The following is a 7880-nucleotide window of genomic DNA, read 5'->3' as shown; positions in this document are numbered from 1 at the left end:
AAAAAAAAAAAAAAAAAAGAACTCAAAAGTCTGAGGTTTGCTTTAATATATGTTTACCGTTACCACAATTTAAAGTGAGAAATGGTGAAAACAGACATGAAAAAATGACTACAGCACAACTTAAAAAATAAATACACTTGAATTTGTTTTCCAGTCATTGATACATTTCACAGAATAAATCTATTTGTCTTTTTCCTGTTTATCCACCAGGTAGCACCAGGTAACCACGTGATCTGGGTATTAATACTACTAACAACAGCATTTCTGTTTTTGTAGGATGTTCGCTCCTTTATCAACTCACCGAGCAGCCCAGCTTTACTCATAAAGGTTTCACAGTATATTAGGCAGTCAGCTGTACAAACCCACAACATATGAGCTACATGTGTATTAGAGTAGTCTCTCTGTTGACTTACAGGGAAAGCAGGCGAATAGCCCTGATATTTGGGTTTGATATTAAATATGCTAATTTGAGTGCTGCCTCGGAAACATTAGAAATAAAACTTTGCCATCAAAAATCTCTGAATGTGGCCTTGAAGTCAGGTTGTTTTTCTTTATGTAGTTTCACCAATAAGTTTCACTTCGTACTGCGCGCTGGGGTAGTTGCATTCACCGTCTGCTCGGAAATGTAACTTCTGCAAATAAATATTTCTAAGCGAATTGGAAAATCAGCTGAGACTAAAACTAGTGAAGGACAGAGTTGTGCTTAGATAGGTATTTGTTATGATGCATTTCATTTAATTGGTTATAGTATTTTAATTTTGACCACCTCTTTAAAACTATTTATTTATTAGTTCAAATGGGCAGTAAAACAGAAAAACTGAAACGTCATCTGTGCTGTTGTATCAAATTTGATTGATCACTTCAGACCGCTTTCATGAAGTGTGAATATTCTTACAGTCCGTGAACGCCACGTGATATCACGCTTAAATGCGCCCACTGTGCTCCCTCCGGTCTACAAACGCTCGGATGGAGAGCAGCTTCAGCTGCAAGCTCTAAACTTCAGCGGGCATTGCTGTGTCTCTAAGGTCAGTACACTTTCCTTTGGTTTCCAGCCCGAGGTTTCTGAACTTTAGTCAATAACTAGAGAAAAGCATTTCTCCCTACTTTTTAGGTTTTAAGCGGCTGCTTTGCAATTTGCGAAACGCGTGTTTGCCATTAGGTGGTGATGTCATTTTTAGAAACACAGAACGGGTGAAAATAATCTACATTTATTCACTGACACGAAAACATCTGTATTTAGAGTATTATAAAGTTGTGTAAGTGTGTGGGTGTGCGTGGGGGGGGGGGGGGGGGGGGGGGGAGTCACACTTAACACCTTTAGTAACTATACGTTTGTATGAACACAAATACACTAAAAATACACAAAAAAATACTAAACTAAAAATACTTACATGTAGGCATTTACTTGTGGATTAACTACTGTATTGTTATTATTATTATTATTATTATTATTATTATTATTACTACTGTGTAAACAGGAAGCTGGTCTGGGGTTACCTACTTCTGCATTTAGGTAGTTTGGGCCATAATACTGTACAACAATATAAGGCATAATTTATTTATAGGTATCTTTCAAGACATAAAACTAACAAAATCATTCTATAAATAACAAACTCACAAGTAAAGGTGATAAAGTAAAGGTAAATACACTCACAGCATTTTACTGTCTGGAGCTGATTGAGTGCGAATTCATTTGAGCCAATTTACACAGTAAATCATAAGAACCTGATCAATACTGCTGGATTTTAGGGTCTGAAACTGAGAAGCTGGGGGAAAAATTTTATACTTATTTAGCTGCCCATTTTTTAATAGAAATATTCATGCAGTCTGATAGAGTTACATTGAAATTAAACAATTATGGTGTTATAGTTTAGTTTTGTCAGCGCTGAGTTCACAGTGCCACAATTTTTTCCATGATATTATGCAGAAAGTTCCCAGAGTTCCTCCTGCACCACTATGTCGGTAATAGGCTGGTATTGGTCTGTAATGTGGGCCAGCACTGTGCAATATTGTGTCTGCATGCTAGCTGGTTTAGCCTCTAATGAAGGCATTAGTGTAGGTTGACCTTTAAAGGTTTTGAACTGTAGTCCCAGTGTCAAACTAAGCAGCTGACGTTAGCTGCTGAGGGTCAACTCTTTGTGTGTGCCTTTAAATGAGTGACCGCTTCAGGGATGCTTTGAGTGTCGAAGCAGCAGCTACTGTATGGTGAAAGGCCTTTGCCACACACGGACACCTGTCAGTAACAACAAAGCTCTCCAGCCTCCTCTTTTAGCTGCTTCAGAAAGCAAACACACGCTGTGCTTTGATGTTGCTGGGTACAGAGGGTCAGGTGGGAGGCTCGTTAGACTTTGTCCCCTCTCATGAAAGCTTTCTGAAAGGTCTCCAGCACCAGATCACTCGCACTTGACCTTCTTTGTACCTCCATGAGTGGGTTTGAGGATGGGCAGGGGCTAAAGGGGGGGGGGGGGGGGGGGGGTGGCATTTGAGCAACAACGGGTGGTGGCACCTCAGATGCCAGCACACATTGCAGTGTGCGCTATGAGAAAACACAATAAAGTCAAGTCTATTTATTCTGTATTTTGGTTGTTTGGAAGTAGATAAACATAAGCTGCACGAGTGCATCACAGAGATCTGACGGCTTCTGTTCGAAGACAAACACAAAAGTGTGTTTGTGTTCTTATATGTGAGGGAAAATAGTTCTAAGCAGTAATCGAAGGGATTGGGGCAGCTTATTTCAACAATGACCCCTTTGTTAGTCCTGTTTAAATCCACTTAGGTTTAGCCATAACGTGAGTGTTTCATGAGCATCACACCACAGAGGTGTAGGAAACACAAACATCTTCAAGCTTGAAGCCTTGAGGTTGTTAAAATCAGCCTTTTTCTGACTGACCGACAGCATCAGTTCGTTCCAACTCTTTCAATGCTGCCACTTTTTCCTGCAATTTTCTTCTCAAAAGGAAATACATTCGATGATTTCTGCATCATTGTCCATAAATTTCACAGCACTGGAGTTCAAGGTTTGCTCTTCTGGTTTGAAGAATGGGTTTAAGTTTGTAATGAGCTCCCCGGCTGCTTGTTATCGCTCGTCATGCAGATCAGTGTGCTTTAAAAAGAAAAACTACAGGTGGGGGTTCCTTCACTCTTCTTTTATCAGTAAAACAACAACAACTGGCTCGCTGCACCTGCAGTTGCAGAAACAGATAGATTACTGGGTGATTCCGTTGCAGAATTACATTTCCTATTAACATGCTTCTTTTCAGTCTAATACGACCCTGAATTTGCATTTTCAGTACAGCACTGCCTGGAAGATTTTGCTGGTAGGTGACTGACTCATATCACCAGGCCAGTAATTGGAAATGTGGCATATGTAAATTTAATCCGATCAAGTCAACTTGGCTCTCATTTCAAATCTGAAGTAACACCTCACAAATAACTTTCACAGCTATCAAAACCAGCAAGAGATAAAGTTAAGAAGTACAAAACTTAGCAAAAACCTTATTTACGGTAGGTGTTATTAAAAGCAGGCTTTAGCTTTTAACAAAAATAATACATTTTGTTGATGAATTACAGTTATTTTTATACTTAGTCCCCTATTTTTATGTGTAAAAGAAAAATCTGATTTAAAAGCAGCCTGTGTGGACTTTCATCGGTTCTATAAATTAAGCAAGTAAAATATGACCTGTATTTACACCATAACATGGGGTCAATGGAGCCGGTAATGCAAGTGAAACAGGCTGCAAAAGCAAAACCATCCCTACTTCCACCATCAGAGGTGGAGCTTCAACTTTACAAGTAGAAAAAAATTTTTTTGATAAAATTAAAAATACATTTTATTGGGATTTTTTTTTAAATATTTTGTGCTTGGCAACACAAATAAAGACTAGAAGACCACAGAGACAGCAAGGGTGGATGATCTCAGGATCGTTTCCACAGGGAAGAAAACAAGAGCCGACCACTACTCTGGAATAAGCCCGATCTTTATCCGAACGGCATTCTTATTTAGCTGGAAGCAACACTTTATGATCTGAAACGATATCCTCTGGAAAGCACAGCGGAAAGAGCGTGATGGCATGAACACGCATACCTTCCAAAGGCATTGGTCACAAGTGTTATTGATGATGACAGGAGACAGGAGCAGCCTGCTGAATTAGTGTCGAACCAACCCAGGAGCTTTTCTGCAGTGTCCACTCACACGGGCCTGGAGACTGCTCAGTGACCCCCTGACAATCACCTGGTCGCTGGGTAAAAATGCCTTTGCCATTGTGGTTGCTGGTGAAATTGGTCACAAAGAGTGCGCTGCACCAAAAACATTCTTGTAATTGCACCGAGGTTTTTGGTACAGCTGTGTAAACTTCACGAAAACCGATTTCAGCTAGCCAGTTTGCTGGCAGCCTGCAGCAGCCACTCAGAAAATAACCTGTGGTTGGCAGGGAGTCACTGACAACTCTCTAGACCTACTCGACTGTGGATTTAACAGTCAATTTCAAATTGACTGCCATCACCTCGCCAACTGGTCGGGTAATAGCCATGTTTACCTAGCAACCAGTGGTTGCCAACCGGTTTCTAGACCTGTGTGATTCAGGCCAATATCAGTCATTTGTTCTCAACCCAGCTGGGCTGCATTTCACTGAAGACAAGGCTAAAGGCCAGTAACCGCGTTTCACAGTTGTATTTATACCCGCCGTTACACGCAGGAAGCCGCCCCAGTATTGTCCTCAACGATAGATGTCGCCACTCAGACAATATCCCCAATCAGCGCTGATGTAGGAGGAGAAGAAGTGAAAACCGGAAGCCAAGACTTTGAGTTTGTTTTTTGGACAAACTCTAAAGTTTGCAAACTGTTCCAACACCTCCCTCTGTATACCTGTATGTCTCTGAGCTTCTGTACTGGGACATAATTAAAATGACAGTAAAAACCATCATGAGCGTACACTCACATCTTCAATCCAGCTGCGGTGGCCTTGGTTACGAGAATTGAGAGGTGCACGACCAACGCCACAAAGACCGTGTCCTTCAACAGATGATGTCACGCCAAAATTGGCACGCAAAACCCACGAAAGGGAGAGCATAATTGGGCCATTAGACAGGAAGACCCAGAAAGCACCACAAAGGAGGAAACTCGTTCTGTGGTGATAGACTAAAGGCCACCATTCCCTGCAGAGTGTTATTGGCAAATATTAAAAATTGCGATTTTATTTATTTTTAATCTGTTCACTTACATTTAAGCACCTGGAAATAAGTGACCTTGTATACGAATGGCTGTAATTTCTCAAAAGTTAAGGGAGTGCTTTTGTTGTATGACAGCTGCTTTCTAAATGATGCATTGCCATGACACCACCATACAGTATCAGCTCATTACAACAAAGGCTTTTCATTTGTACAGTTCTGAGACAACATCATAAAACCTTTGGAACTGGAACTGGAATATTATCCGATGTTCATTGAAGTTACAGTTATATACAAACTCAATCTGACCACCCCAATAGTAAAAAAAAACAAAACAGTTTTGACCTTCTTTGTACCTCCATGAGTGGTAGTGATAAACCCATCCAGCAATCTTTCACAGTCGTGCCTGGAAAAACCAAGTGAACCTCTGCTGCTAATTACCTTGACAAAAACAACAGTGGGAGTAAAAAGTGGAGGTTATACAGGTGCCCCTCCCTGTAATTTACTGACTGTCTGCACTTTAAAGGAGTTCGAACCAGTCCTCAGTCACAACAACTTTCACTGGACCTCAGAAGAGAAGGATCACAAAGACAAGAGTAGCACCACAACACCTGGAGACATTTCTGTGGCTAGATAACATCCTATAGTTTTAAAAGACCACCTGGATATTTCACAACACTTCTAGGACACTTTTCTGTGGACAGAAAATCCCTGGAGGAAAAAAACTGAAAGTAAAAGGGACTCTGCAGGCACATAACATAACCTCAGCTCAACTGTGAAGCAAGGCAGAGGGAGCAACATGGTTTCAGCTGCTTTCCTACCTCAGGGCCTGGATGGGTTTCAATCATTAGGAGAGCAATGAATTAAAAAAAAAATGTCGTTGGCAGGAGAGGTTTAGTGTTGCTGAACTAAACCAGTCACATAAAAGGGAGTGGTCCAGAAATGTGTCATCATTGTTGCCTAAGCCTCATAATCAGCTACAGGAAACGTCTGATTAAAGGTGTTTCTGGTAAAAAAAAAAAGGTTCTAGACATTACTAAATTCAGACGTTCACGTACTTTTTCCAGCTAAAGTTATTACATTATGTTCACATATTATTCAGTTATTATGTGTTTGTGTGTTTGACTGTTACTGCAACACCAATAACGATCAGTACTCAGACCACATTTTATTTTATGTGGTCTAATAGAAAACTTCTCGCAACTGTAGGTTTAATGCAGATGTTCCAAGATCAGTGTACAGCTTGCTTTGATGCAGTCAGGTTAAAGCTTTACATTTCACATTTATATGATAATCTACATATAGTTTCTAACCTAAATCTTCCAAACCCATCGCAAAGAAAACTTTCAGCTTCGCGTCGCTTTCTCTATCCTCCTCCCGCCTTTTTGAAAAATTTAGAGCAGCAGGGTTTTGGGTCTGATTTTGTTTTTCAATCTCAAATTTGCTACAGCCCCACCTGTCAGGCTTCAAAAACAAAAAATTAAACCGCTCAGAAACAGGAAGTGTGGTTGCACTGATGTAACAGAGCACCGGAAGTGTAACTCCTCCTGCTTGAACGCAGCCTTTTACAACAGGTTCAACCTACACGAAAAACTGCGAGGGAGGGCTGCTGCTCTGCATATTTCAAAAGTTTGAATCTGTGATGTTAGTCTTGTGTGGGAGTGTGTGAACGTAAGTGCTGGCATGCACTTGTGATACTAACATCAGGGCCAAGGATATACAGACGAAGCGCCGAATGTTACTGTGTGTATAGGGACGTAACTACTTATCAAAACATGCTACATTAAAGTAAAAAGTGAAGTCTAACCTTCACATCTTTCAGGCTTATTCAAATTGAGAGTCTATAAAGTTTTCATAAATGTATTAAAAACACAAGTATAACTGTGTCCTAGTTTCACATGCTTAGCATTATCAGTATTATAGTTCTCAGTATGTAAGAGTTCGGGAAAAAATGGCAACTTCAAGTAAAATGAAGATTATTCTCAAAAAGGATGAAAGAAATCGAAATTTATGTAGTAACAGCTCAAAAAAGTAAGTGGTTAGATCATTTCTACCCAATGGTCTATGATTCAGAAACTGCTGTATGTGTGATAGAGAAAGCTGTCAGGGATTAACATGTGGAATAACTGCTGGGTTTCTTCACCCTGTGTGATACCACGCTGACTAGTTCAGTGGTTTAAATGGAAATTTAATGGTATTGGTAATGGAATCTATACAGCCACTCAAACTAACGTAATGTGAACAAACCAAGCAAGTTCAAAGAGGCCACAACATTTCCGAGAGTAAAGTTATACCTGGTTTACTAAAAGTGTGCAGTATTTTAGTACCTGGTAAATCAGTTTTGTTTTTTGTTGTTGTTTTGTTTTTTTTTAAGAAATGGCTCATGAAATACTGTAATTGTGGCTTCTGAGCTGCCAAATAGTTTGACATTTTGTGCATAACAAATTTATATTTTTGTTTCCCTCCATGATGATAAGCCTAATGTTTATTCTCCTTTTAGTTCGAACTGTCTGGGGAATATATATCTTTAGCTTCAGCATTATACTTTTATAATGCACAGACTTTGGGGGTGTAGATTTTCCCAGAAACTGGCTGCTTTTTTAATATTTTGCAATGGGAGTATTTTTACAAAAATGCACAATGGGGGGCACTGACGGAGGGGGCTTCACACTGGGAGTACCTGGAGTTTGGAAGAGTGTATTTGCGACAACAGC

General features: G+C 40.0%; 1 protein-coding gene across 1 annotated transcript in view; it reads left to right on the top strand.

The window, feature by feature from the left end:
• Positions 1-953: 953 nt before the first annotated feature.
• The window catches only part of prkcq (protein kinase C, theta), a 37747-nt gene continuing 30820 nt past the window's right edge, over positions 954-7880 (top strand). The window contains exon 1 of the mRNA XM_080888034.1: positions 954-1025. The gene's annotated coding sequence lies outside the window, so the exon portion shown is untranslated. The remainder of the gene's footprint in view (positions 1026-7880) is intronic.

Source organism: Rhamphochromis sp. 'chilingali' (assembly GCF_963969265.1).
Source record: "Rhamphochromis sp. 'chilingali' genome assembly, chromosome: 7".
In the NCBI taxonomy this organism is placed as follows: domain Eukaryota; kingdom Metazoa; phylum Chordata; class Actinopteri; order Cichliformes; family Cichlidae; genus Rhamphochromis; species Rhamphochromis sp. 'chilingali'.
The sequence above is the reverse complement of the archived record's forward strand: the minus strand, read 5'-3'. Positions and strand labels throughout refer to the sequence as shown.